This window comes from Mobula birostris, chromosome 24, assembly GCF_030028105.1.
Source record: "Mobula birostris isolate sMobBir1 chromosome 24, sMobBir1.hap1, whole genome shotgun sequence".
NCBI lineage: Eukaryota > Metazoa > Chordata > Chondrichthyes > Myliobatiformes > Myliobatidae > Mobula > Mobula birostris.
The window spans coordinates 55,371,861-55,394,271 of record NC_092393.1 but is presented as its reverse complement, the minus strand read 5'-3'; positions in this window follow the sequence as shown (position 1 = coordinate 55,394,271).

Below are 22,411 nucleotides of genomic sequence, written 5' to 3'. Positions count from 1 at the left end.
GGATTAACAAACTTCTGTAGATGTAAAGTGGAACGTATCCTAACAAACTTCTGTAGATGTACAGTGGAACGTATCGTAACAAACTTCTGTAGATGTACAGTGGAACGTATCCTAACGAACTTCTGTAGATGTACAGTGGAACGTGGCCTAACAAACTTCTGTAGATGTACAGTGTAACGTGGCCTAACAAACTTCTGTAGATGTACAGTGGAACGTATCCTAACAAACTTCTGTAGATGTAAAGTGCAACGTATCCTAATAAACTTCTGTACTTCTGTAGATGTTCAGTGGAACGTGGCCTAACAAACTTCTGTAGATGTATACTGGAACGTGGCCTAACAAACTTCTGTAGATGTACAGTGGAACATATCCTAACAAACTTCTGTAGATGTAAAGTGCAACGTATCCTAACAAACTTCTGTACTTGTGTAGATGTACAGTGGAACGTGGCCTAACAAACTTCTGTAGATGTACAGTGGAACGTATCCTAACAAACTTCTGTACTTCTGTAGATGTCCAGTGGAACGTATCCTAACAAACTTCTGTACTTCTGTAGATGTACAGTGGAACGTGGCCTAACAAACTTCTGTAGATGTACAGTGGAACGTATCCTAACAGACTTCTGTAGATGTAAAGTGCAACGTATCCTAACAAACTTCTGTACTTCTATAGATGTACAGTGGAACGTGGCCTAACAAACTTCTGTAGATGTACAGTGGAAAGTATCCTAACAAACTTCTGTAGATGTACAGTGGAACGTATCCTAACTAACTTCTGTAGATGTACAGTGGAACGTACCCTAACAGACTTCTGTAGATGTACAGTGGAACGTGGCCTAACAAACTTCTGTACATGTACAGTGGAATGTGGCCTAACAAACTTCTGTAGATGTACAGTGGAACGTATCTTAACAAACCTCTGTAGATGTACAGTGGAACGTGGCCTAACAAACTTCTGTAGATGTACAGTGCAACGTATCCTAACAAACTTCTGTAGATGTACAGTGGAACGTGGCCTAACAAACTTCTGTAGATGTAAAGTGGAACGTACCCTAACAAACTTCTGTAGATGTAAAGTGGAACGTGTCCTAACAAACTTCTGTAGATGTAAAGTGGAACGTGGCCTAACAGACTTCTGTAGATGTACAGTGGAATGTATCCTAACAAACTTCTGTAGATGTACAGTGGAAGGTATCCTAACAAACTTCTGTAGATGTACAGTGGAACGTGGCCTAACAAACTTCTGTAGATGTACAGTGCAACGTATCCTAACAAACTTCTGTAGATGTAAAGTGGAACGTATCCTAACAAACTTCTGTAGTTGTACAGTGGAACGTGGCCTAACAAACTTCTGTAGATGTACAGTGGAACGTATCCTGACAAACTTCTGTAGATGTACAGTGGAACGTGGCCTAACAAACTTCTGTAGATGTACAGTGGAACGTATCCTAACAAACTTCTGTAGATGTACAGTGGAACGTGGCCTAACAAACTTCTGTAGATGTACAGTGCAACGTATCCTAACAAACTTCTGTAGATGTACAGTGGAACGTGGCCTAACAAACTTCTGTAGATGTACAGTGGAACGTATCCTAACAAACTTCTGTAGATGTACAGTGGAACGTATCCTGACAAACTTCTGTAGATGTTCAGTGGAACGTGGCCTAACAAACTTCTGTAGATGTAAAGTGGAACGTATCCTAACAAACTTCTGTAGATGTACAGTGGAAGGTATCCTAACAAACTTCTGTAGATGTAGAGTGGAACGTATCCTAACGAACTTCTGTAAATATAGAGTGGAACGTGGCCTAACAAACTTCTGTAGATGTACAGTGCAACGTATCCTAACAAACTTCTGTAGATGTACAGTGGAACGTGGCCTAACAAACTTCTGTAGATGTAAAGTGGAACGTATCCTAACAAACTTCTGTACTTCTGTAGATGTACAGGGGAACGTGGCCTAACAAACTTCTGTAGATGTACAGTGAAACGTATCCTAACAAACTTCTGTAGATGTACAGTGCAACGTATCCTAAGAAACTTCTGTAGATATACAGTGGAACGTGGCCTAACAAACTTCTGTAGATGTACAGTGGAATGTGGCCTAACGAACTTCTGAAGATGTGCAGTGGAACGTGGCCTAACAAACTTCTGTAGATGTACAGTGGAACGTGGCCTAACGAACTTCTGAAGATGTACAGTGGAACGTGGCCTAACAAACTTCTGTAGATGTACAGTGGAACGTGGCCTAAAAACTTCTGTAGATGTACAGTGGAACGTATCCTAACAAACTTCTGTAGATGTACAGTGGAACGAATCCTAACAAACTTCTGTAGATGTACAGTGGAACGTGGCCTAACAAACTTCTGTAGATGTACAGTGGAACGTATCCCAACAAACTTTTGTAGATGTACAGTGGAACGTGGCCTAACAAACTTCTGTAGATGTAAAGTGGAACGTATCCTAACAAACTTCTGAACTTCTGTAGATGTACAGTGGAACGTGGCCTAACAAACTTCTGTAGATGTACAGTGGAACGTATCCTAACAAACTTCTGTATATGTACAGTGGAACGTATCCTAACAAACTTCTGTAGATGTACAGTGGAACGTATCCAAACAAACTTCTGTAGATGTACAGTGGAACGTGGCCTAACAAACTTCTGTAGATGTACAGTGGAACGTATCCTAACAAACTTCTGTAGATGTACAGTGGAATGTATCCTAACTAACTTCTGTAGATGTACAGTGGAACGTATCTTAACAAACTTCTGTAGATGTGCAGTGGAACGTATCCTAACAAACTTCTGTAGATGTACAGTGGAACGTGGCCTAACAAATTTCTGTAGATGTAAAGTGGAACGTATCCTAACAAACTTCTGAACTTCTGTAGATGTACAGTGGAACGTGGCCTAACAAACTTCTGTAGATGTACAGTGGAACGTATTCTAACAAACTTCTGTAGATGTACAGTGGAACGTGGCCTAACAAACTTCTGTAGATGTACAGTGGAACGTATCTTAACAAACTTCTGTAGATGTACAGTGGAACGTATCCTAACAAACTTCTGTAGATGTACAGTGGAATGTGGCCTAACAAACTTCTGTAGATGTGCAGTGGAACGTATCCTAACAAACTTCTGTAGATGTACAGTGGAACATGGCCTAACAGACTTCTGTAGATGTAAAGTGGAACGTATCCTAACAAAGTTCTGTAGATGTACAGTGGAACGTATCCTGACAAACTTCTGTAGACGTACAGTGGAACATATCCTAACAAACTTCTGTAGATGTACAGTGGAACGTATCCTAACAAATTTCTGTAGATGTACAGTGGAACGTATCCTAACAAACTTCTGTAGATGTACAGTGGAACGTATCCTAACAAACTTCTGTAGATGTACAGTGGAACGTGGCCTAACAAACTTCTGTAGATGTACAGTGCAACGTATCCTAACAAACTTCTGTAGATGTGCAGTGGAACGTATCTTAACAAACTTCTGTAGATGTACAGTGGAACGTATCCTAACAAACTTCTGTAGATGTACATCGGAACGTATCCTGACAAACTTCTGTAGATGTACAGTGGAACGTGGCTTAACAAACTTCTGTAGATGTACAGTGCAACGTATCCTAACAAACTTCTGTAGATGTACAGTGCAATGTATCTTTACAAACTTCTGTAGATGTACAGTGGAACGTGGCCTAACAAACTTCTGTAGATGTAAAGTGGAACGTGGCCTAACAAACTTCTGCAGATGTACAGTGGAACGTATCCTAACAAACTTCTGTAGATGTAAAGTGCAACGTATCCTAATAAACTTCTGTACTTCTGTAGATGTTCAGTGGAACGTGGCCTAACAAACTTCTGTAGATGTATACTGGAACGTGGCCTAACAAACTTCTGTAGATGTACAGTGGAACATATCCTAACAAACTTCTGTAGATGTAAAGTGCAACGTATCCTAACAAACTTCTGTACTTGTGTAGATGTACAGTGGAACGTGGCCTAACAAACTTCTGTAGATGTACAGTGGAACGTATCCTAACAAACTTCTGTACTTCTGTAGATGTCCAGTGGAACGTATCCTAACAAACTTCTGTACTTCTGTAGATGTACAGTGGAACGTGGCCTAACAAACTTCTGTAGATGTACAGTGGAACGTATCCTAACAGACTTCTGTAGATGTAAAGTGCAACGTATCCTAACAAACTTCTGTACTTCTATAGATGTACAGTGGAACGTGGCCTAACAAACTTCTGTAGATGTACAGTGGAACGTATCCTAACAAACTTCTGTAGATGTACAGTGGAACGTATCCTAACTAACTTCTGTAGATGTACAGTGGAACGTACCCTAACAGACTTCTGTAGATGTACAGTGGAACGTGGCCTAAGAAACTTCTGTACATGTACAGTGGAATGTGGCCTAACAAACTTCTGTAGATGTACAGTGGAACGTATCCTGACAAACTTCTGTAGACGTACAGTGGAACATATCCTAACAAACTTCTGTAGATGTACAGTGGAACGTATCCTAACAAATTTCTGTAGATGTACAGTGGAACGTATCCTAACAAACTTCTGTAGATGTACAGTGGAACGTATCCTAACAAACTTCTGTAGATGTACAGTGGAACGTGGCCTAACAAACTTCTGTAGATGTACAGTGCAACGTATCCTAACAAACTTCTGTAGATGTGCAGTGGAACGTATCTTAACAAACTTCTGTAGATGTACAGTGGAACGTATCCTAACAAACTTCTGTAGATGTACATCGGAACGTATCCTGACAAACTTCTGTAGATGTACAGTGGAACGTGGCTTAACAAACTTCTGTAGATGTACAGTGCAACGTATCCTAACAAACTTCTGTAGATGTACAGTGCAATGTATCTTTACAAACTTCTGTAGATGTACAGTGGAACGTGGCCTAACAAACTTCTGTAGATGTAAAGTGGAACGTGGCCTAACAAACTTCTGCAGATGTACAGTGGAACGTATCCTAACAAACTTCTGTAGATGTAAAGTGCAACGTATCCTAATAAACTTCTGTACTTCTGTAGATGTTCAGTGGAACGTGGCCTAACAAACTTCTGTAGATGTATACTGGAACGTGGCCTAACAAACTTCTGTAGATGTACAGTGGAACATATCCTAACAAACTTCTGTAGATGTAAAGTGCAACGTATCCTAACAAACTTCTGTACTTGTGTAGATGTACAGTGGAACGTGGCCTAACAAACTTCTGTAGATGTACAGTGGAACGTATCCTAACAAACTTCTGTACTTCTGTAGATGTCCAGTGGAACGTATCCTAACAAACTTCTGTACTTCTGTAGATGTACAGTGGAACGTGGCCTAACAAACTTCTGTAGATGTACAGTGGAACGTATCCTAACAGACTTCTGTAGATGTAAAGTGCAACGTATCCTAACAAACTTCTGTACTTCTATAGATGTACAGTGGAACGTGGCCTAACAAACTTCTGTAGATGTACAGTGGAACGTATCCTAACAAACTTCTGTAGATGTACAGTGGAACGTATCCTAACTAACTTCTGTAGATGTACAGTGGAACGTACCCTAACAGACTTCTGTAGATGTACAGTGGAACGTGGCCTAACAAACTTCTGTACATGTACAGTGGAATGTGGCCTAACAAACTTCTGTAGATGTACAGTGGAACGTATCTTAACAAACCTCTGTAGATGTACAGTGGAACGTGGCCTAACAAACTTCTGTAGATGTACAGTGCAACGTATCCTAACAAACTTCTGTAGATGTACAGTGGAACGTGGCCTAACAAACTTCTGTAGATGTAAAGTGGAACGTACCCTAACAAACTTCTGTAGATGTAAAGTGGAACGTGTCCTAACAAACTTCTGTAGATGTAAAGTGGAACGTGGCCTAACAGACTTCTGTAGATGTACAGTGGAATGTATCCTAACAAACTTCTGTAGATGTACAGTGGAACGTATCCTAACAAACTTCTGTAGATGTACAGTGGAACGTGGCCTAACAAACTTCTGTAGATGTACAGTGCAACGTATCCTAACAAACTTCTGTAGATGTAAAGTGGAACGTATCCTAACAAACTTCTGTAGTTGTACAGTGGAACGTGGCCTAACAAACTTCTGTAGATGTACAGTGGAACGTATCCTGACAAACTTCTGTAGATGTACAGTGGAACGTGGCCTAACAAACTTCTGTAGATGTACAGTGCAACGTATCCTAACAAACTTCTGTAGATGTACAGTGGAACGTGGCCTAACAAACTTCTGTAGATGTACAGTGCAACGTATCCTAACAAACTTCTGTAGATGTACAGTGGAACGTGGCCTAACAAACTTCTGTAGATGTACAGTGGAACGTATCCTAACAAACTTCTGTAGATGTACAGTGGAACGTATCCTGACAAACTTCTGTAGATGTTCAGTGGAACGTGGCCTAACAAACTTCTGTAGATGTAAAGTGGAACGTATCCTAACAAACTTCTGTAGATGTACAGTGGAAGGTATCCTAACAAACTTCTGTAGATGTAGAGTGGAACGTATCCTAACGAACTTCTGTAAATATAGAGTGGAACGTGGCCTAACAAACTTCTGTAGATGTACAGTGCAACGTATCCTAACAAACTTCTGTAGATGTACAGTGGAACGTGGCCTAACAAACTTCTGTAGATGTAAAGTGGAACGTATCCTAACAAACTTCTGTACTTCTGTAGATGTACAGGGGAACGTGGCCTAACAAACTTCTGTAGATGTACAGTGAAACGTATCCTAACAAACTTCTGTAGATGTACAGTGCAACGTATCCTAACAAACTTCTGTAGATATACAGTGGAACGTGGCCTAACAAACTTCTGTAGATGTACAGTGGAATGTGGCCTAACGAACTTCTGAAGATGTGCAGTGGAACGTGGCCTAACAAACTTCTGTAGATGTACAGTGGAACGTGGCCTAACGAACTTCTGAAGATGTACAGTGGAACGTGGCCTAACAAACTTCTGTAGATGTACAGTGGAACGTGGCCTAAAAACTTCTGTAGATGTACAGTGGAACGTATCCTAACAAACTTCTGTAGATGTACAGTGGAACGAATCCTAACAAACTTCTGTAGATGTACAGTGGAACGTGGCCTAACAAACTTCTGTAGATGTACAGTGGAACGTATCCCAACAAACTTTTGTAGATGTACAGTGGAACGTGGCCTAACAAACTTCTGTAGATGTAAAGTGGAACGTATCCTAACAAACTTCTGAACTTCTGTAGATGTACAGTGGAACGTGGCCTAACAAACTTCTGTAGATGTACAGTGGAACGTATCCTAACAAACTTCTGTATATGTACAGTGGAACGTATCCTAACAAACTTCTGTAGATGTACAGTAGAACGTGGCCTAACAAACTTCTGTAGATGTACAGTGCAATGTGGCCTAACAAACTTCTGTAGATGTACAGTGGAACATGGCCTAACAAATTTCTGTAGATGTACAGTGGAAGGTATCCTAACAAACTTCTGTAGATGTACAGTGGAATGTATCCTAACAAACTTCTGTAGATGTACAGTGGAAAATATCCTAACAAACTTCTGTAGATGCACAGTGGAACGTGGCCTAACAATCTTCTGTAAATGTACAGTGGAACGTGGCCTAACAAACTTCTGTAGATGTACAGTGGAACGTAGCCTAACAAACTTCTGTAGATGTACAGTGGAACGTGGCCTAACAAACTTCTGAAGATGTACAGTGCAACGTATCCTAACAAACTTCTGTAGATGTACAGTGGAACGTGGCCTAACAAACTTCTGTAGGTGTACAGTGCAATGTGGCCTAACAAACTTCTGTAGATGTACAGTGGAACGTATCCTAACAAACTTCTGTAGATGTACAGTGGAACATGGCCTAACAGACTTCTGTAGATGTAAAGTGGAACGTATCCTAACAGACTTCTGTAGATGTACAGTGGAACGTGGCCTAACAAACTTCTGTAGATGTAAAGTGGAACGTATCCTAACAAACTTCTGTACTTCTGTAGATGTTCAGTGGAAAGTGGCCTAACAAACTTCTGTAGATGTACACTGGAACGTGGCCTAACAAACTTCTGTAGATGTACAGTGGAATGTTTCCTAACAAACTTCTGTAGATGTAAATTGCAACGTATCCTAACAAACTTCTGTACTTCTGTAGATGTACAGTGGAACGTGGCCTAACAAACTTCTGTAGATGTCCAGTGGAACGTATCCTAACAAACTTCTGTACTTCTGTAGATGTACAGGGGAACGTGGCCTAACAAACTTCTGTAGATGTACAGTGCAACGTGGCCTAACCAACTTCTGTAGATGTACAGTGGAACGTGGCCTAACAAACTTCTGTAGATGTACAGTGGAACGTATCCTGACAAACTTCTGTAGATGTACAGTGGAACATATCCTGACAAACTTCTGTAGATGTACAGTGGAACGTATCCTGACAATCTTCTGTAGATGTACAGTGGAAAATATCCTAACAAACTTCTGTAGATGCACAGTGGAACGTGGCCTAACAATCTTCTGTAAATGTACAGTGGAACGTGGCCTAACAAACTTCTGTAGATGTACAGTGGAACGTGGCCTAACAAACTTCTGTTGATGTACAGTGGAACGTGGCCTAACAAACTTATGTAGGTGTACAGTGCAATGTGGCCTAACAAACTTCTGTAGATGTACAGTGGAACGTATGCTAACAAACTTCTGCAGATGTACAGTGGAATGTGGCCTAACAAACTTCTGTAGATGTACAGTGGAACGTGGCCTAACAAACTTCTGAAGATGTACAGTGCAACGTATCCTAACAAACTTCTGTAGATGTACCGTGGAACGTGGCCTAACAAACTTCTGTAGGTGTACAGTGCAATGTGGCCTAACAAACTTCTGTAGATGTACAGTGGAACATGGGCTAACAGACTTCTGTAGATGTAAAGTGGAACGTATCCTAACAAACTTCTGTACTTCTGTAGATGTTCAGTGGACAGTGGCCTAACAAACTTCTGTAGATGGACAGTGGAACGTATCCTAACAAACTTCCGTACTTCTGTAGATGTCCAGTGGAACGTATCCTAACAAACTTCTGTACTTCTGTAGATGTACAGGGGAACGTGCCCTAACAAACTTCTGTAGATGTACAGTGCAACGTGGCCTAACAAACTTGTGTAGATGTACAGTGGAACGTGGCCTAACAAACTTGTGTAGATGTACCGTGGAACGTATCCTGACAAACTTCTGTAGATGTATAGTGGAACATATCCTGACAAACTTCTGTAGATGTACAGTGCAACGTATCCTAACAAACTTCTGTAGATGTACCGTGGAACGTGGCCTAACAAACTTATGTAGATTTACAGTGGAACGTGGCCTAACAAACTTCTGTAGATGTACAGTGGAACGTATCCAAACAAACTTCTGTAGATGTACAGTGGAACGTGGCCTAACAAACTTCTGTAGATGTACAGTGGAACGTATCCTAACAAACTTCTGTAGATGTACAGTGGAATGTATCCTAACTAACTTCTGTAGATGTACAGTGGAACGTATCCTAACAAACTTCTGTAGATGTACAGTGGAACGTGGCCTAACAAATTTCTGTAGATGTAAAGTGGAACGTATCCTAACAAACTTCTGAACTTCTGTAGATGTACAGTGGAACGTGGCCTAACAAACTTCTGTCGATGTACAGTGGAACGTATCCTAACAAACTTCTGTAGATGTACAGTGGAACGTGGCCTAACAAACTTCTGTAGATGTACAGTGGAACGTATCTTAACAAACTTCTGTAGATGTACAGTGGAACGTATCCTAACAAACTTCTGTAGATGTACAGTGGAATGTGGCCTAACAAACTTCTGTAGATGTGCAGTGGAACGTGGCCTAACAAACTTGGTGTACAGTGGAACGTATCCTAACAAACTTCTGTAGATGTACAGTGGAACGTGGCCTAACAGACTTCTGTAGATGTACAGTGGAACGTATCCTGACAAACTTCTGTAGACGTACAGTGGAACATATCCTAACAAACTTCTGTAGATGTACAGTGGAACGTATCCTAACAAATTTCTGTAGATGTAATGTGGAACGTATCCTAACAAACTTCTGAACTTCTGTAGATGTACAGGGGAACGTGGCCTAACAAACTTCTGTAGATGTACAGTAGAACGTGGCCTAACAAACTTCTGTAGATGTACAGTGGAACGTATCCAAACAAACTTCTGTAGATGTACAGTGGAACGTGGCCTAACAAACTTCTGTACATGTACAGTGGAACGTATCCTAACAAACTTCTGTAGATTTACAGTGGAATGTATCCGAACTAACTTCTGTAGATGTACAGTGGAACGTATCTTAACAAACTTCTGTAGATGTACAGTGGAACGTATCCTAACAAACTTATGTAGATGTACAGTGGAACGTGGCCTAACTAATTTCTGTAGATGTAAATTGGAACGTATCCTAACAAACTTCTGAACTTCTGTAGATGTACAGTGGAACGTGGCCTAACAAACTTCTGTAGATGGACAGTGGAACGTATCCTAACAAACTTCTGTAGATGTACAGTGGAACGTGGCCTAACAAACTTCTGTAGATGTACAGTGGAACGTATCCTAACTAACTTCTGTAGATGTACAGTGGAACGTATCTTAACAAACTTCTGTAGATGTACAGTGGAACGTATCCTAACAAACTTCTGTAGATGTACAGTGGAATGTGGCCTAACAAACTTCTGTAGATGTGCAATGGAACGTGGCCTAACAAACTTCTGTAGGTGTACAGTGGAACGTATCCTAACAAACTTCTGTAGATGTACAGTGGAACATGGCCTAACAGACTTCTGTAGATGTACAGTGGAACGTATCCTAACAAACTTCTGTAGATGTACAGTGCAACGTATCCTGACAAACTTCTGTAGACGTACAGTGGAACATATCCTAACAAACTTCTGTAGATGTACAGTGGAACGTGGCCTAACAAACTTCTGTAGATGTACAGTGCAACGTATCTTAACAAACTTCTGTAGATGTGCAGTGGAACGTATCTTAACAAACTTCTGTAGATGTACAGTGGAACGTATCCTAACAAACTTCTCTAGATGTACATCGGAACGTATCCTGACAAACTTCTGTAGATGTACAGTGGAACGTGGATTAACAAACTTCTGTAGATGTAAAGTGGAACGTATCCTAACAAACTTCTGTAGATGTACAGTGGAACGTATCGTAACAAACTTCTGTAGATGTACAGTGGAACGTATCCTAACGAACTTCTGTAGATGTACAGTGGAACGTGGCCTAACAAACTTCTGTAGATGTACAGTGTAACGTGGCCTAACAAACTTCTGTAGATGTACAGTGGAACGTATCCTAACAAACTTCTGTAGATGTAAAGTGCAACGTATCCTAATAAACTTCTGTACTTCTGTAGATGTTCAGTGGAACGTGGCCTAACAAACTTCTGTAGATGTATACTGGAACGTGGCCTAACAAACTTCTGTAGATGTACAGTGCAACGTATCCTGACAAACTTCGGTATATGTAAAGTGCAACGTATCCTAACAATCTTCTGTACTTGTGTAGATGTACAGTGGAACGTGGCGTAACAAACTTCTGTCGATGTACAGTGGAACGTATCCTAACAAACTTCTGTACTTCTGTAGATGTCCAGTGGAACGTATCCTAACAAACTTCTGTACTTCTGTAGATGTACAGTGGAACGTGGCCTAACAAACTTCTGTAGATGTACAGTGGAACGTATCCTAACAAACTTCTGTAGATGTAAAGTGCAACGTATCCTAACAAACTTCTGTACTTCTATAGATGTACAGTGGAACGTGGCCTAACAAACTTCTGTAGATGTACAGTGGAACGTATCTTAACAAACTTCTGTAGATGTACAGTGGAACGTATCCTAACAAACTTCTGTAGATGTACAGTGGAATGTGGCCTAACAAACTTCTGTAGATGTGCAGTGGAACGTGGCCTAACAAACTTGGTGTACAGTGGAACGTATCCTAACAAACTTCTGTAGATGTACAGTGGAACGTATCCTAACAAACTTCTGTAGATGTACAGTGGAACGTGGCCTAACAGACTTCTGTAGATGTACAGTGGAACGTATCCTGACAAACTTCTGTAGACGTACAGTGGAACATATCCTAACAAACTTCTGTAGATGTACAGTGGAACGTATCCTAACAAATTTCTGTAGATGTAATGTGGAACGTATCCTAACAAACTTCTGAACTTCTGTAGATGTACAGGGGAACGTGGCCTAACAAACTTCTGTAGATGTACAGTAGAACGTGGCCTAACAAACTTCTGTAGATGTACAGTGGAACGTATCCAAACAAACTTCTGTAGATGTACAGTGGAACGTGGCCTAACAAACTTCTGTACATGTACAGTGGAACGTATGCTAACAAACTTCTGTAGATTTACAGTGGAATGTATCCTAACTAACTTCTGTAGATGTACAGTGGAACGTATCTTAACAAACTTCTGTAGATGTACAGTGGAACGTATCCTAACAAACTTCTGTAGATGTACAGTGGAACGTGGCCTAACTAATTTCTGTAGATGTAAATTGGAACGTATCCTAACAAACTTCTGAACTTCTGTAGATGTACAGTGGAACGTGGCCTAACAAACTTCTGTAGATGTACAGTGGAACGTATCCTAACAAACTTCTGTAGATGTACAGTGGAACGTGGCCTAACAAACTTCTGTAGATGTACAGTGGAACGTATCCTAACTAACTTCTGTAGATGTACAGTGGAACGTATCTTAGCAAACTTCTGTAGATGTACAGTGGAACGTATCCTAACAAACTTCTGTAGATGTACAGTGGAATGTGGCCTAACAAACTTCTGTAGATGTGCAGTGGAACGTGGCCTAACAAACTTCTGTAGATGGACAGTGGAACGTATCCTAACAAACTTCCGTACTTCTGTAGATGTCCAGTGGAACGTATCCTAACAAACTTCTGTACTTCTGTAGATGTACAGGGGAACGTGCCCTAACAAACTTCTGTAGATGTACAGTGCAACGTGGCCTAACAAACTTGTGTAGATGTACAGTGGAACGTGGCCTAACAAACTTCTGTAGATGTACCGTGGAACGTATCCTGACAAACTTCTGTAGATGTATAGTGGAACATATCCTGACAAACTTCTGTAGATGTACAGTGCAACGTATCCTAACAAACTTCTGTAGATGTACCGTGGAACGTGGCCTAACAAACTTATGTAGATTTACAGTGGAACGTGGCCTAACAAACTTCTGTAGATGTACAGTGGAACGTATCCAAACAAACTTCTGTAGATGTACAGTGGAACGTGGCCTAACAAACTTCTGTAGATGTACAGTGGAACGTATCCTAACAAACTTCTGTAGATGTACAGTGGAATGTATCCTAACTAACTTCTGTAGATGTACAGTGGAACGTATCTTAACAAACTTCTGTAGATGTACAGTGGAACGTATCCTAACAAACTTCTGTAGATGTACAGTGGAACGTGGCCTAACAAATTTCTGTAGATGTAAAGTGGAACGTATCCTAACAAACTTCTGAACTTCTGTAGATGTACAGTGGAACGTGGCCTAACAAACTTCTGTCGATGTACAGTGGAACGTATCCTAACAAACTTCTGTAGATGTACAGTGGAACGTGGCCTAACAAACTTCTGTAGATGTACAGTGGAACGTATCTTAACAAACTTCTGTAGATGTACAGTGGAACGTATCCTAACAAACTTCTGTAGATGTACAGTGGAATGTGGCCTAACAAACTTCTGTAGATGTGCAGTGGAACGTGGCCTAACAAACTTGGTGTACAGTGGAACGTATCCTAACAAACTTCTGTAGATGTACAGTGGAACGTATCCTAACAAACTTCTGTAGATGTACAGTGGAACGTGGCCTAACAGACTTCTGTAGATGTACAGTGGAACGTATCCTGACAAACTTCTGTAGACGTACAGTGGAACATATCCTAACAAACTTCTGTAGATGTACAGTGGAACGTATCCTAACAAATTTCTGTAGATGTAATGTGGAACGTATCCTAACAAACTTCTGAACTTCTGTAGATGTACAGGGGAACGTGGCCTAACAAACTTCTGTAGATGTACAGTAGAACGTGGCCTAACAAACTTCTGTAGATGTACAGTGGAACGTATCCAAACAAACTTCTGTAGATGTACAGTGGAACGTGGCCTAACAAACTTCTGTACATGTACAGTGGAACGTATCCTAACAAACTTCTGTAGATTTACAGTGGAATGTATCCGAACTAACTTCTGTAGATGTACAGTGGAACGTATCTTAACAAACTTCTGTAGATGTACAGTGGAACGTATCCTAACAAACTTCTGTAGATGTACAGTGGAACGTGGCCTAACTAATTTCTGTAGATGTAAATTGGAACGTATCCTAACAAACTTCTGAACTTCTGTAGATGTACAGTGGAACGTGGCCTAACAAACTTCTGTAGATGGACAGTGGAACGTATCCTAACAAACTTCTGTAGATGTACAGTGGAACGTGGCCTAACAAACTTCTGTAGATTTACAGTGGAACGTATCCTAACTAACTTCTGTAGATGTACAGTGGAACGTATCTTAACAAACTTCTGTAGATGTACAGTGGAACGTATCCTAACAAACTTCTGTAGATGTACAGTGGAATGTGGCCTAACAAACTTCTGTAGATGTGCAATGGAACGTGGCCTAACAAACTTCTGTAGGTGTACAGTGGAACGTATCCTAACAAACTTCTGTAGATGTACAGTGGAACATGGCCTAACAGACTTCTGTAGATGTACAGTGGAACGTATCCTAACAAACTTCTGTAGATGTACAGTGCAACGTATCCTGACAAACTTCTGTAGACGTACAGTGGAACATATCCTAACAAACTTCTGTAGATGTACAGTGGAACGTGGCCTAACAAACTTCTGTAGATGTACAGTGCAACGTATCTTAACAAACTTCTGTAGATGTGCAGTGGAACGTATCTTAACAAACTTCTGTAGATGTACAGTGGAACGTATCCTAACAAACTTCTCTAGATGTACATCGGAACGTATCCTGACAAACTTCTGTAGATGTACAGTGGAACGTGGATTAACAAACTTCTGTAGATGTAAAGTGGAACGTATCCTAACAAACTTCTGTAGATGTACAGTGGAACGTATCGTAACAAACTTCTGTAGATGTACAGTGGAACGTATCCTAACGAACTTCTGTAGATGTACAGTGGAACGTGGCCTAACAAACTTCTGTAGATGTACAGTGTAACGTGGCCTAACAAACTTCTGTAGATGTACAGTGGAACGTATCCTAACAAACTTCTGTAGATGTAAAGTGCAACGTATCCTAATAAACTTCTGTACTTCTGTAGATGTTCAGTGGAACGTGGCCTAACAAACTTCTGTAGATGTATACTGGAACGTGGCCTAACAAACTTCTGTAGATGTACAGTGCAACGTATCCTGACAAACTTCTGTATATGTAAAGTGCAACGTATCCTAACAATCTTCTGTACTTGTGTAGATGTACAGTGGAACGTGGCCTAACAAACTTCTGTCGATGTACAGTGGAACGTATCCTAACAAACTTCTGTACTTCTGTAGATGTCCAGTGGAACGTATCCTAACAAACTTCTGTACTTCTGTAGATGTACAGTGGAACGTGGCCTAACAAACTTCTGTAGATGTACAGTGGAACGTATCCTAACAAACTTCTGTAGATGTAAAGTGCAACGTATCCTAACAAACTTCTGTACTTTTATAGATGTACAGTGGAACGTGGCCTAACAAACTTCTGTAGATGTACAGTGGAACGTATCTTAACAAACTTCTGTAGATGTACAGTGGAACGTATCCTAACAAACTTCTGTAGATGTACAGTGGAATGTGGCCTAACAAACTTCTGTAGATGTGCAGTGGAACGTGGCCTAACAAACTTGGTGTACAGTGGAACGTATCCTAACAAACTTCTGTAGATGTACAGTGGAACGTATCCTAACAAACTTCTGTAGATGTACAGTGGAACGTGGCCTAACAGACTTCTGTAGATGTACAGTGGAACGTATCCTGACAAACTTCTGTAGACGTACAGTGGAACATATCCTAACAAACTTCTGTAGATGTACAGTGGAACGTATCCTAACAAATTTCTGTAGATGTAATGTGGAACGTATCCTAACAAACTTCTGAACTTCTGTAGATGTACAGGGGAACGTGGCCTAACAAACTTCTGTAGATGTACAGTAGAACGTGGCCTAACAAACTTCTGTAGATGTACAGTGGAACGTATCCAAACAAACTTCTGTAGATGTACAGTGGAACGTGGCCTAACAAACTTCTGTACATGTACAGTGGAACGTATGCTAACAAACTTCTGTAGATTTACAGTGGAATGTATCCTAACTAACTTCTGTAGATGTACAGTGGAACGTATCTTAACAAACTTCTGTAGATGTACAGTGGAACGTATCCTAACAAACTTCTGTAGATGTACAGTGGAACGTGGCCTAACTAATTTCTGTAGATGTAAATTGGAACGTATCCTAACAAACTTCTGAACTTCTGTAGATGTACAGTGGAACGTGGCCTAACAAACTTCTGTAGATGTACAGTGGAACGTATCCTAACAAACTTCTGTAGATGTACAGTGGAACGTGGCCTAACAAACTTCTGTAGATGTACAGTGGAACGTATCCTAACTAACTTCTGTAGATGTACAGTGGAACGTATCTTAACAAACTTCTGTAGATGTACAGTGGAACGTATCCTAACAAACTTCTGTAGATGTACAGTGGAATGTGGCCTAACAAACTTCTGTAGATGTGCAGTGGAACGTGGCCTAACAAACTTCTGTAGGTGTACAGTGGAACGTATCCTAACAAACTTCTGTAGATGTACAGTGGAACATGGCCTAACAGACTTCTGTAGATGTACAATGGAACGTATCCTAACAAACTTCTGTAGATGTACAGTGCAACGTATCCTGACAAACTTCTGTAGACGTACAGTGGAACATATCCTAACAAACTTCTGTAGATGTACAGTGGAACGTGGCCTAACAAACTTCTGTAGATGTACAGTGCAACGTATCCTAACAAACTTCTGTAGATGTGCAGTGGAACGTATCTTAACAAACTTCTGTAGATGTACAGTGGAACGTATCCTAACAAAGTTCTCTAGATGTACATCGGAACGTATCCTGACAAACTTCTGTAGATGTACAGTGGAACGTGGCTTAACAAACTTCTGTAGATGTAAAGTGGAACGTATCCTAACAAACTTCTGTAGATGTACAGTGGAACGTATCGTAACAAACTTCTGTAGATGTACAGTGGAACGTATCCTAACGAACTTCTGTAGATGTACAGTGGAACGTGGCCTAACAAACTTCTGTAGATGTACAGTGTAACGTGGCCTAACAAACTTCTGTAGATGTACAGTGGAACGTATCCTAACAAGCTTCTGTAGATGTAAAGTGCAACGTATCCTAATAAACTTCTGTACTTCTGTAGATGTTCAGTGGAACGTGGCCTAACAAACTTCTGTAGATGTATACTGGAACGTGGCCTAACAAACTTCTGTAGATGTACAGTGCAACGTATCCTAACAAACTTCTGTATATGTAAAGTGCAACGTATCCTAACAATCTTCTGTAATTGTGTAGATGTACAGTGGAACGTGGCCTAACAAACTTCTGTCGATGTACAGTGGAACGTATCCTAACAAACTTCTGTACTTCTGTAGATGTCCAGTGGAACGTATCCTAACAAACTTCTGTACTTCTGTAGATGTGCAGTGGAACGTGGCCTAACAAACTTCTGTAGATGTACAGTGGAACGTATCCTAACAAACTTCTGTAGATGTAAAGTGCAACGTATCCTAACAAACTTCTGTACTTCTATAGATGTACAGTGGAACGTGGCCTAACAAACTTCTGTAGATGTACAGTGGAACGTATCCTAACAAACTTCTGTAGATGTACAGTGGAACGTATCCTAACTAACTTCTGTAGATGTACAGTGGAACGTACCCTAACAGACTTCTGTAGATGTACAGTGGAACGTGGCCTAACAAACTTCTGTACATGTACAGTGGAACGTGGCCTAACAAACTTCTGTAGATGTACAGTGGAACGTATCTTAACAAACCTCTGTAGATGTACAGTGGAACGTGGCCTAACAAACTTCTGTAGATGTACAGTGCAACGTATCCTAACAAACTTCTGTAGATGTACAGTGGAACGTGGCCTAACAAACTTCTGTAGATGTAAAGTGGAACGTACCCTAACAAACTTCTGTAGATGTACAGTGGAACGTGGCCTAACAAACTTCTGTAGATGTACAGTGGAACGTGGCCTAACAAATTTCTGTAGATGTAAAGTGGAACGTATCCTAACAAACTTCTGAACTTCTGTAGATGTACAGGGGAACGTGGCCTAACAAATTTCTGTAGATGTGCAGTGGAACGTGGCCTAACAAACTTCTGTAGATGTACAGTGGAACGTATCCAAACAAACTTCTGTAGATGTACAGTGGAACGTGGCCTAACAAACTTCTGTAGATGTACAGTGGAACGTATCCTAACAAACTTCTGTAGATGTACAGTGGAATGTATCCTAACTAACTTCTGTAGATGTACAGTGGAGCGTATCTTAACAAACTTCTGTAGATGTGCAGTGGAACGTATCCTAACAAACTTCTGTAGATGTACAGTGGAACGTGGCCTAACAAATTTCTGTAGATGTAAAGTGGAACGTATCCTAACAAACTTCTGAACTTCTGTAGATGTACAGTGGAACGTGGCCTAACAAACTTCTGTAGATGTACAGTGGAACGTATCCTAACAGACTTCTGTAGATGTAAAGTGGAACGTATCCTAACAAAGTTCTGTAGATGTACAGTGGAACGTATCCTGACAAACTTCTGTAGACGTACAGTGGAACATATCCTAACAAACTTCTGTAGATGTACAGTGGAACGTATCCTAACAAATTTCTGTAGATGTACAGTGGAACGTATCCTAACAAACTTCTGTAGATGTACAGTGGAACGTATCCTAACAAACTTCTGTAGATGTACAGTGGAACGTGGCCTAACAAACTTCTGTAGATGTACAGTGCAACGTATCCTAACAAACTTCTGTAGATGTGCAGTGGAACGTATCTTAACAAACTTCTGTAGATGTACAGTGGAACGTATCCTAACAAACTTCTGTAGATGTACATCGGAACGTATCCTGACAAACTTCTGTAGATGTACAGTGGAACGTGGCTTAACAAACTTCTGTAGATGTACAGTGCAACGTATCCTAACAAACTTCTGTAGATGTACAGTGCAATGTATCTTTACAAACTTCTGTAGATGTACAGTGGAACGTGGCCTAACAAACTTCTGTAGATGTAAAGTGGAACGTGGCCTAACAAACTTCTGCAGATGTACAGTGGAACGTATCCTAACAAACTTCTGTAGATGTAAAGTGCAACGTATCCTAATAAACTTCTGTACTTCTGTAGATGTTCAGTGGAACGTGGCCTAACAAACTTCTGTAGATGTATACTGGAACGTGGCCTAACAAACTTCTGTAGATGTACAGTGGAACATATCCTAACAAACTTCTGTAGATGTAAAGTGCAACGTATCCTAACAAACTTCTGTACTTGTGTAGATGTACAGTGGAACGTGGCCTAACAAACTTCTGTAGATGTACAGTGGAACGTATCCTAACAAACTTCTGTACTTCTGTAGATGTCCAGTGGAACGTATCCTAACAAACTTCTGTACTTCTGTAGATGTACAGTGGAACGTGGCCTAACAAACTTCTGTAGATGTACAGTGGAACGTATCCTAACAGACTTCTGTAGATGTAAAGTGCAACGTATCCTAACAAACTTCTGTACTTCTATAGATGTACAGTGGAACGTGGCCTAACAAACTTCTGTAGATGTACAGTGGAACGTATCCTCACAAACTTCTGTAGATGTACAGTGGAACGTATCCTAACTAACTTCTGTAGATGTACAGTGGAACGTACCCTAACAGACTTCTGTAGATGTACAGTGGAACGTGGCCTAACAAACTTCTGTACATGTACAGTGGAACGTGGCCTAACAAACTTCTGTAGATGTACAGTGGAACGTATCCTAACAAACTTCTGTAGATGTACAGTGGAACGTGGCCTAACAAACTTCTGTAGATGTACAGTGCAACGTATCCTAACAAACTTCTGTAGATGTAAAGTGGAACGTATCCTAACAAACTTCTGTAGTTGTACAGTGGAACGTGGCCTAACAAACTTCTGTAGATGTACAGTGGAACGTATCCTGACAAACTTCTGTAGATGTACAGTGGAACGTGGCCTAACAAACTTCTGTAGATGTACAGTGCAACGTATCCTAACAAACTTCTGTAGATGTACAGTGGAACGTGGCCTAACAAACTTCTGTAGATGTACAGTGCAACGTATCCTAACAAACTTCTGTAGATGTACAGTGGAACGTGGCCTAACAAACTTCTGTAGATGTACAGTGGAACGTATCCTAACAAACTTCTGTAGATGTACAGTGGAACGTATCCTGACAAACTTCTGTAGATGTTCAGTGGAACGTGGCCTAACAAACTTCTGTAGATGTAAAGTGGAACGTATCCTAACAAACTTCTGTAGATGTACAGTGGAAGGTATCCTAACAAACTTCTGTAGATGTAGAGTGGAACGTATCCTAACGAACTTCTGTAAATATAGAGTGGAACGTGGCCTAACAAACTTCTGTAGATGTACAGTGCAACGTATCCTAACAAACTTCTGTAGATGTACAGTGGAACGTGGCCTAACAAACTTCTGTAGATGTAAAGTGGAACGTATCCTAACAAACTTCTGTACTTCTGTAGATGTACAGGGGAACGTGGCCTAACAAACTTCTGTAGATGTACAGTGAAACGTATCCGAACAAACTTCTGTAGATGTACAGTGCAACGTATCCTAACAAACTTCTGTAGAGATACAGTGGAACGTGGCCTAACAAACTTCTGTAGATGTACAGTGGAATGTGGCCTAACGAACTTCTGAAGATGTGCAGTGGAACGTGGCCTAACAAACTTCTGTAGATGTACAGTGGAACGTGGCCTAACGAACTTCTGAAGATGTACAGTGGAACGTGGCCTAACAAACTTCTGTAGATGTACAGTGGAACGTGGCCTAAAAACTTCTGTAGATGTACAGTGGAACGTATCCTAACAAACTTCTGTAGATGTACAGTGGAACGAATCCTAACAAACTTCTGTAGATGTACAGTGGAACGTGGCCTAACAAACTTCTGTAGATGTACAGTGGAACGTATCCCAACAAACTTTTGTAGATGTACAGTGGAACGTGGCCTAACAAACTTCTGTAGATGTAAAGTGGAACGTATCCTAACAAACTTCTGAACTTCTGTAGATGTACAGTGGAACGTATCCTAACAAACTTCTGTAGATGTACAGTGGAACGTGGCCTAACAGACTTCTGTAGATGTACAGTAGAACGTGGCCTAACAAACTTCTGTAGATGTACAGTGGAACGTATCCAAACAAACTTCTGTAGATGTACAGTGGAACGTGGCCTAACAAACTTCTGTACATGTACAGTGGAACGTATCCTAACAAATTTCTGTAGATGTAATGTGGAACGTATCCTAACAAACTTCTGAACTTCTGTAGATGTACAGGGGAACGTGGCCTAACAAACTTCTGTAGATGTACAGTAGAACGTGGCCTAACAAACTTCTGTAGATGTACAGTGGAACGTGTCCAAACAAACTTCTGTAGATGTACAGTGGAACGTGGCCTAACAAACTTCTGTACATGTACAGTGGAACGTATGCTAACAAACTTCTGTAGATTTACAGTGGAATGTATCCTAACTAACTTCTGTAGATGTACAGTGGAACGTATCTTAACAAACTTCTGTAGATGTACAGTGGAACGTATCCTAACAAACTTCTGTAGATGTACAGTGGAACGTGGCCTAACTAATTTCTGTAGATGTAAATTGGAACGTATCCTAACAAACTTCTGAACTTCTGTAGATTTACAGTGGAACGTGGCCTAACAAACTTCTGTAGATGTACAGTGGAACGTATCCTAACAAACTTCTGTAGATGTACAGTGGAACGTGGCCTAACAAACTTCTGTAGATGTACAGTGGAACGTATCCTAACTAACTTCTGTAGATGTACAGTGGAACGTATCTTAACAAACTTCTGTAGATGTACAGTGGAACGTATCCTAACAAACTTCTGTAGATGTACAGTGGAATGTGGCCTAACAAACTTCTGTAGATGTGCAGTGGAACGTGGCCTAACAAACTTCTGTAGGTGTACAGTGGAAC